Source organism: Chionomys nivalis, chromosome 24, assembly GCF_950005125.1.
Source record: "Chionomys nivalis chromosome 24, mChiNiv1.1, whole genome shotgun sequence".
Classification (NCBI taxonomy): Eukaryota; Metazoa; Chordata; class Mammalia; order Rodentia; family Cricetidae; genus Chionomys; species Chionomys nivalis.
The window spans coordinates 25,736,307-25,745,972 of NC_080109.1; the positions used below are offsets into that span (position 1 = coordinate 25,736,307).

The 9,666-nt window shown below is 42.6% G+C and overlaps 1 pseudogene; it reads left to right on the top strand.

Annotated features, from left to right (window-relative positions):
- The window catches only part of LOC130865764 (forkhead box protein J1-like), a 109,853-nt pseudogene extending 101,503 nt beyond the window's left edge, over positions 1-8,350 (top strand).
- The last annotated feature ends 1,316 nt before the right edge of the window (positions 8,351-9,666 follow it).

Genomic DNA, 9,666 nt, shown 5'->3' on the forward strand with positions numbered 1-9,666 from the left:
TGAGGTTTCCTGAGTTGGGGTCATAATGAGGATTTGTGACACTACAATCTAGTGACACAAGTGGATGTGTATGCCAGTGCTCTTTCCTGTCATCTTTAACAGTATACTGGCCTTTGACCCTGGGTACCCTATGTGCACTTACTTTTCTCGTAGAGCATTCCCTTCTATCCACCCTTTTAACTTTCCTATTCCCGTCTTCCATTATTGTGCCATTCAAAGCAGTACTTCCCTCCAGGTGCACGTTTCTCATTTTCAACCTTAACACACTTGTTGGGAAGTGGTGGGGTTGTGAGGAGCATGGGTGACTATTGTATGAATCGGACGACTGCCAACCTTGTGAGTGAGCTACACAAGAAAAGAAAAGAAAAGAAAAGAAAAGCCAGGAGTTCTACCCATAGCCTAGGACCGAATAACAGGTAACAAAACGTAAAACTTTCTGTTCTAGCTATATTTTCAGAAAAGAAATACTTGTGCTTGAATATTGTGGGGGAATACCCCAGACTGTGGTTACTGATTTAAATTCTATTCATCCTTCCCCTCCCACCCAACTGCCTTTGTCTCCCTTCTCCAACTATTTAATTGGCGCTTTCTTCAAACTTGAGCAGATCTGAATGGAGGTACAAAGTGAAATTAACCAATTCCCTTGGAAGACGTAGGGATAGCAATACGTTAGGAAGCTTGTTAATTCCTCCTTTCTCTCTTCCTCCTTGCTCTGCTCCCAGGCTTCCCTGGGAAGCCCAGGAGAAGGGGAATTAACAAAGCCCTGAAGCTGAATGCTACAGACTTTCCAGGGAATTGACTAATTTCATCTTCCTGCACCATTTGGAACAGCTGGGGGTACTGGTCTTGGGGGAAAATAATAGGATCCAGTGCTTAAAACCCTCCATGTTCTTAAGTAAAATTGTGCCTAGTTTGCTTATCAAGCTAAAATATAAATGATGTTCACCATTGGCCTCCTCCACCATTGTATATACATTGTGATCTTACAATAATTATTTCTTGACTTTGTAAGCCCAGATAGAATGTCCTAGATTAATCTTTTTATTCGAAACATGTGCTGGATAGATTATTTTCATCATTTCCAATGACCATGTTTATCACTGTCACTGAATCTTCTCTTTCTCTAGTTATAGTCCCGACTTGAGTGTTTCCTAGTTTTCACCTTCCACAGACCTTTCAGAATCCTAAATCCTTTCTTTGGTTAGAAACATTAGCCATGGTTCCAGTGCAAAGGCATTTTCCCATCTTTGCCTGATTCTGTCCATCACCTAAAGGGCATCGTGGGAAGAAATCAGACAGCCACTACCAACCTTCACAATTCTTTCTTTATTGACTTTCCTGAGGACTTCTGCAACATGTGGACACATTTGTATCTCTAAGCCATTCTTTTTCTAGTTTAGTAAATTCATTAAACATCAACCATTTTAAATTGTACTCTGGGTGTGTCCCATTATCAATTATTCTGAGCCGTAACCATTTAACTCTTCTTAGTTCGTTTCAGAGATTTTTGAATGATGGGGCTTAGTCCTTTGACCTTTGGTAACTACATTTCCTGAATTCTCCTTGTGGGGAAATTTATAAAGATTCTTCTCAGAAAGATCAGGGTGTGATAAAGTATGTGCCTGGGATCCCAACACTTGAGAGGAAGAAGCAGGAGATTACAGTCAGAAGTTTACAGTCATCTTCCCCTGCATATGTCAGAGCCATTCAAGATGACCCAAGTCCCTACCTGAACAAAATTTGACAAAACAAACTGAACAAAGACAAGAGCATCACTCAGAATCTTGCACCAGTTCCTTTTTAGTCTTAGTCTGCCCCTCCAATTAGTTCCACCATGAAGGGAACAAACTTGAGATTGTTTAGAAATATTAATGTTAAAAAATCAGCATATAAAGTGTCTCTCAGGTTACCCACAGGCATTCATGACCAGCGGAGGTAGATGTGTCATTTTAATATTAATTTCTATTCCTTTCTGTGCATCATCAAATGCTGTTGAGTGTTGTATTAAGTGAAAACATTGTGGAGGATTCTCTTTGAAAATCATGGAAAACTCAGGTTTGGGCATCGCAGCCCCTGACAAGTGAATCTGTTCTCATTATCTCGACGTCTACCTTGGCTTGTAAAATTCCTGCAGGTTTATGGTGCGGTGTGATACCCTTCACTACCTGCTCTTGTGCTTCGATATAAAGCTGCCACTTACATTAAAGCAAGCCTGATAAGATTGTCTTAAAGATCCAATTCATTTAAAGAGAACATTGCTGTAGACACTAATGTCCTTTCGCTGCTGCTCTCCTCTGCCTGAGTTAGAATATTATGCTCCAGAGTTAGAGAGATGTGGTGCAGATGTATTTATATGCACAAAATCAGCACTCTTTCCTACAGGGTTAGGGCCTTAAATATCAAGATATCCATTCTAATATGACTGGTAAAAAAAAGTGCTGTTTTTGCACTTCATCAAATGAGGCTATAGACTTCAACCATCTACTATGCCATCCTTAGTAAATGGACAATAAGAAGAATAATAAACCGTGGTTCATTTTAGATGTTAACCCACATCCAAATACCCGAATGACCTTCTCTCAAAGCTGTTTTAAATAAATGGTGTATAAAATAGACACCAAGAGAGTCATAAATGGCCAAGGTGATATTTGAGGCCTTGTGGGAGGCACTCATTTCAGACATTCCATGCTCTGTCACCTCTAATGATCTTGGGCTCTTCATTTAGCTCTGAGTTGGCTTTTTAATGAACAAATGCCTTAACCAGCCTAGATGGCATTCTTATTATGGTCATATATTTTGAAAGTGTGATGGGGAAGGAATTGATATAAGACAGTACACTGTAAGTAAGAAAATCCCTGAGAAATGGAGGGCATCTGTGCCCCCCATGGAGTGATGATCAACTTGTTGCTTCCGGTCATGACTTCCAGTTGGTGAATTAAGACTGATAATCTTGACATTGTGAATCTCTAGGATTTGTTCATATATAGGTCTGAGTAATGGGTATATTGTCCAACCCAAAGTCAGTGTGTATGTGTGTGTGTGAGTGTGTGTGTGTGTGAGAGAGAGAGAGAGAATGAGAGAGAGAGACAATGAGAGAGAGAAACAATGAGAGAGAGAGAGAGAGAGAGAGAGAGAGAGAGATCTGGATATTTTCTGAGATTACAAAACAGTGTGACAGTCTTTGGAGGTGTTCTGGGAAGTTTGACACCAAATGAGCCATTGCTAACCCTTACAGAATGTCTTAACTCTTACAGCTAGGGGAGGAGAGAACAAAGAATCCTCCCTTAACAGTGTCTTAGCTACTGTCTCTGCTGGAAAGCTATTCCCATTGCAGTAGTCCTGGGGGTAGCTCATCCTTGATTCACAAACTTTAGGAGGATGCAGAGATCCTGGAATGGTCACACATAAATACTGGGACAGCATCATGGCTAGTTCAGTACTGTGAGGGGCTGCTGTGATCTGCCTGACTTGATTGACGTGAGCCATAATGCAAGGGATATTCAGTTTTCTTTTTTTTTCTTTCTTTGTTTTTATTATTTTTTTTTTTTTGGATTTTTGAGACAGGGTTTCTCCGTAGCTTTTTGGTCCTGTCCTGGAACTAGCTCTTGTAGACCAGGCTCCACAGAGATCCACCTGCCTCTGCCTCCCAATTGCTGGGATTAAAGGCCTGCGCCACCTCCGCCTGGCTAATTTTTTTTTTGAATATTCAGTTTTTTTTACGGTGTTTAATCCTGGTTTGTAAATAACCCTACTACATATGGAAGTGTTCTTTCTCTACATTTAAAACACCATTGAGAGGCCTGATTTGTGTTGGCTCCTTCTACTACAATTGGAAGCTGCATTTAACAATGCTTGGACTTTTAAAGGTAGCTTCATACCATTTCAAAGTATCATGTGCCAATGACATAGCTCCAATTATGCCTAGAAAGCTTGTTTATTGTTATCAAATAGAGGTGTTTGTTGTTATACAACATGGGGATGACAGATTAATCAAAAAGCATGTGACATATTTTATTGAACGTGGGACTTAGATGTTACATAGATACAGAGTGGACTTCTATGTACATTTGCAACATATTAGTTGCACCTGGTTGCAGCATTCTTGATTTGTTTTTTAATTTTTATATGTGTTTATTTGCTCAGGTGACTGGAGGTAAGTTAGGAAGCATCTGGGCATTCCTTTCCATGTAAAAGACTCACGACTTAAAGAGCATTCACCATACTAGTTTATGTAACTCTCTCAGGTCCAAGTAGCTATTTTAGGGTCTTGCCATTTTGTTGACTTATAGTACCTCATGAGTAGTTGGAGATGGCATAGCCAGAAACCTTAGTTTCCATTCTGATTTGTGTTTTTAACCCCCTACCATCAGGAATATGAAATCAGAGATCTGGCAAAGGCTTGGGTAGATTGTCTGTCATTCACACTTGAATGTGCCTTCATCTGTTACTTAATACACTACTTAATAATAATCTTAATATTTTACTGTCATATGAACCTCTCCCTGAGAGACAAGACACACGTGTGTACCCATGTCAGACATGCAAGCCTCCAGAGACCAACATACTTATAGCGATGTGAAGCTAAGAGCTTGCTGGGATTTAGCAAAAGTGTGGATAAGAGGCTACTTACAGGAGCAGGGAGGACTCAAAAGTAGCTCTATCATCATAAAGTCCATCCCAACATAGGTAATGACTCAAAAATTGCAATCCTGAGCTCTCTGCATGACTTTGAGCAGCTGATCAGGCCCAATAGTCTCCTCTAGGCAATGTAACTGGTCAATAGTTGTTTGTTGTTTCTATAACTTTGGAGAAGGGCTCTGTTAATCTTTTAGAGTTCAGCTTTCCCAGAAACTAAACATTTGTTTAGTTTCCAAGTCTCATGAACTGCTCCCCCTCAACTTTCCTGGCAGGAATATTTCAATTCGGAAGAAATTGCTATGCAACAATTACTTTAAGAGAACATTGCATTCTGTAATTTAGATTGATTGTAGCTTAATTGACTTACCATTGTGGAGGTTAGGAACACCAAGATCAAGGAACTATCATTTGGTAGAGGCCTCCTTAAAGCATTGCCCCATAGTAAAAGAGAAAATGGAGACAAAAAGATACAGAAATTAATCACGTTCTCAAACATTGTCATAATCAACATTAATACACTTATGAGGAAGAGTACTTGTGGCCTTGAACCAACATTGAGCATCGCTACACAAACACTTTTCAGTGTGAATTCAGTTTCCCACCAACATGTTTTGGGGAAAGATTCAGGGAAAAAATTGCAGAAATCAATATTTAAAGAGAATTTGATTTTTACATTTTCTATAGGGGTTCTTTCTTTCCTATTACTGAACAGCACCATGTTGCTTGAATATCAACTCTTGAATATTAATAATTTCTTGTTTTGCCCTGTTGTCATGGAGGATCAGAAGATTTGTGATTTGTAAAATGTCACTAGGGAGAGCCTTGGAAAAGATAAGATAGATTTGAAGACGTGCTTTGAAATGCTCACCTGCAGGTATGCTTAGAGACTTGGGCAAATACTCTCTCCTCGAATTGTTCTGAAGACAGAGAAGTTGTCCTCGAAATATGTAGAGTCACGCTATGGCAGAGAGATTGGCCTAAGCATGAGTCATTGCTCTCCTTTGGTATTGGCTGGGTTATTCACTATACTACATTAGATGTAACAAAAGTCAACTTTTGCTTTAATTTGGCCATGCCTACCATTGTTTAAGTTATAAGAAAGTCATTCATATATTCAGGACACTTCATCTCCTTACATTCAGAATATTTATGTTCTCTTAAAAAATAGTGCCAAATTCTCAGGGGCTTACCACATTCTACCTTTTATTTTTTCTCCAGTGCAGACTATAGGAGTACTGAGAGTATCCTCTCAAGAACTGGTCAGAAGGAAAGCCTCATCTGAGCCTTGACTAGGAAGGAAGAGCATTGACAGAGACATGAAGTAGCCACACTGTAGGTATTCCTTCTCAGAACTGGAAGAAGATGGTCAGTTGTGGTCCCCAAATGTCAGACCTCATTAGCAACATCCAGATAACTTGTTAAAATGCAATTTTCAATGTCAAGTTGCCTCTGTGCATCCCCACACTTGCTTCTGTGTGGTCGATTCAAAATGGGAACCAAGGATCTGTTTCTAAAGAATCACCCCAGAAACCTGCTGTGGGACACTAGCCCAGATTATCTCTGTCTCACAGTCTTTAGTCATAATTTACTGGAAAGTCATGGGTGTGAGAGAGTGTCTGGGAAAATAAGTATTTTTCATAAAATCCCAATCCTTAATTTTTGGTATTTCCTTGAATAATTCCTTTTCACTATCTAAAAATTATGATAGTTTAACATCTGTTTTCTTCCCTGTTCTCATAATTAGGAGGAAAACATGAAAACACTGCATCTCCAGTTACATTATAAAAGATAATTAATGTTGCCAGCAGGGAGATTTTTCTTGTAGATATCCTGCTTTCAAGAACTGGAGATCATAAAAGAGTGGGGCCCTCAGAATCTACAGGATCACTGTAGACCTCTTACTGCCATTTCAGGGTGAATGGTTGTCAGAGAAGATAGTCCCGGTGACCTCGGTCAAGTTGAGATTCCATAGCTGGGATTGTGCGGATTATGGATAAATATAAAATAGGGAGAGGAGGTGGGAAAGAGAATATTGATGAAGGAGAGGGATGAGGGAAAAACAAGAAGGAAAGGGAGGACAGTGCAAGATGCTTCTTTCTCTGGATGGAGCTGAACCAACCAACTTCCCCCTTTATTGTTGTTTGACATGATGGGAACACACCGTGAGATTAGGATGGTCCAGGAACCACTGTGCAAACAATTGCTTCAGAGCCCATCTGTCACTGGACTCCTAGACAGCAAACCATGCAAGTGTGTTGCCTGTGTGTCTTTCTGTGATAGATGTATGTGACGTGGAGCAAAATGGAAAGAGGGAATTATTAAGTAGCTACAGAAGTAGCAAATGATGCTAACTGGGGAGATGGGGAGAAAGATGCAAGATAGATGTTCTTGTCCCTTGAGAGTTATTCAGTATAAGGTACAAGGAGTCACTGAAAGGAAAGTTGACACAGAAATAAAAAGAAGGAGTTGAAGACATCCTGGAACAAGTGACCCTGGCTAAGAAACCTCGCACTAAAATCTCTTAGAAATATTTCAAGACAAACAACAAAACATTGCAAGCTTGCTTGTACTTAGGTTAATGACGATAAGATCTTGTTTACATTGTTAGTTGTATGATAGGAATCAGGTATGACTCGGACCTTTTTTTTGAGACAGGGTCTCATTCTGTAGTCTTGGCTGGCCTGGAGTCACTATGTAGTCCTGCTGGTCCTCACACAGAGATTCACTTGTCTGTACTTTCTGGGTGCTGGGATTAAAGGCGTACATATGCTCAAGCTGCCCTACTGATTGGTCACTCTCATCTATCTGCACGGTCAGATGAGCTAGCAAGGCCACCCACATCACACTGTCAGCCATCTACAAGTGGATCACGAACATCTTCTGCTTCTTTTGCCATGTAGATCCCATATGGCAGAATCCTATCTGCCACAATATTTCCCTGAACAAGGGTTACATCCAAGGGCCTTGAGAGAAGGATGAACCTGGCAAGAAGGTCTTCTGTCACATTGACCCTCAGTATGCAGAGCACCTGCTTAGCTTAACTGAGTCTTCAAGAAGTAGAGGCTGCCCACCAGGCTTTCCGGGACTCCAGCATGATTCCCTGGGGTGGGCCTTTGACTATGAAGATGAAGGCCTAGCACCTGTTGAAGGAGTTTGATGAGGCCACCAGGGTAGTTGGGTTGGGACACAGGAGAGAGCAGGCTGGGACATAAGCACAATAGTCACTAGTAGAGAGGATGGCCATGGTCCTGCTGACCCAGGAGGAGCAAGGTGAGCTAGAATACCTCACAGGTAACTTTGACTGGGAAGCCATCTTCCAGGCTGGCACTCTGGTTAAGGAGCTGAGTTCATCAGAGGCTCTGGGGAGCTTGCCTCGCATGGAGAAATAGACCTTTGACCTCCAATAGAGTAGACTGTTGACAGCTGAGACTTCAGTGAGACTTTCCTGGCCACATCCTTCCTCCAGCATCCTTGAGATGAGAACAGTGTTTGCTGCCTATCCCCAGAGCCCTTCTTTGAAGTAAAGGATGCCACATTGGCCACTGACCTGTAGGATTGGACCAGTGTGGGTACCTCCTTGTCAGAGGTCAAGCCCCACCCCATCGCCCAACAGTGCCCAAGTCAGGGCCCAGAACCTCACCTCAGAACAATCCTGTGGACATCTCAGCATCCAGAAAGGGGTGGGCCAGGTCTTTTAAGGTTGGTTCCATGAGGCCACACTGCTGCCAGCCAGGGATGTCCTCATATCCAAGCCCAGAGGATCTAGGGGCCTAGGACCAGAATGGTTGCTTCTCCCTTGCCAACAACTGCCACTGTACACAATGGTTCATCAACTCAAGTCATGCCCCCCACCCTTTTGCCCCAGACCAAGAGCTGGCAAAATGACCCTTGGCCTCACACCCACCCCACGCTTGCCTGCCTTCTGCTCTGTGAGACCTGAGGCCTGGAGGTGCTCTGCCAGGCCAGGGAAGAACAGAACAGGGCCTTCATCAAAGCTTGGCTTTGTTTCACCCACTCCTGCTGCTTCCTCTGGTCCCTAACCAGAGAAAGCTCCCAGGTCCAGCAAATTCTAATTAGTTGACAGCCAATCAACCCCTTGGATGCCCCTTTTGGCAGAGCTTCCTCAGGAGCCCTAGTAGCCTTGACAAAGGAGGATGGTGGCAGGACACAGGGGCAAGGGAACAGAGGAGATGTCAAAAGTAGGGAGAGGCAGCAAAGTGGGGCAAGATGGTCTCTATGACCTCTGGGGTCTTTTCCTGGCCCCGTCACTGACAGAGAGCACTGAAAAGCTTGAGCCTGTCTCAAGGCTAAGAGTGACAGGAATTGGGCGTTTGGGGTGATTGGGAAGGGTCAACCAAACTGATAGGTTAGGGGAAGAGACTAATATGGTGTATAGTTAAGACTTAGCTGGAGGAATACCCAGCTTGCTGGAACTCTGGGATCAGGAAGCGGGCAGCCCTATGACCCTGTCTGCAGGATGGGGATCAGGGCTTGTTCAGCCCTGACCCTTGAGGCCTGACCCTTATCTACCCTCTACATGGGGCAATTTTAAGAAACCTGGCTCTAGAAAAATTTCCAGGAATCCACAAAGATGAACCCAGCTAAGAACCTAAGCAGTAGAGGAGAGGGTACCTGAACTGGTTTTGCCCTGTAGTCAGACTGATGATTATCTTAAATATCACTATAGAAACTTTGCCTAAAGAAAAACATATAGGCATCCTCCTGAATATTAAACTTCATCAGGCGATGAAAGGAGACAGAGACAGAGACCCACATTGGAGCACAGGACTGAAATCTCAATGTCCAAATCAGGAGCAAAAGGAGAGCACGAGCAAGAAACTCAGGACTGCGAGGGGTGCACCCACACACTGAGACAATGGGGATGTTCTATCGGAAACTCACCAAGGCCAGCTGGCCTGGGTCTGAAAAAGCATGGGATAAAACTGGACTTGCTGAACATAGCGGACAATGAGGACTACTGAGTACTCAAGAACAATGGCAATGGGTTTTTGATCCTACTGCATGTAC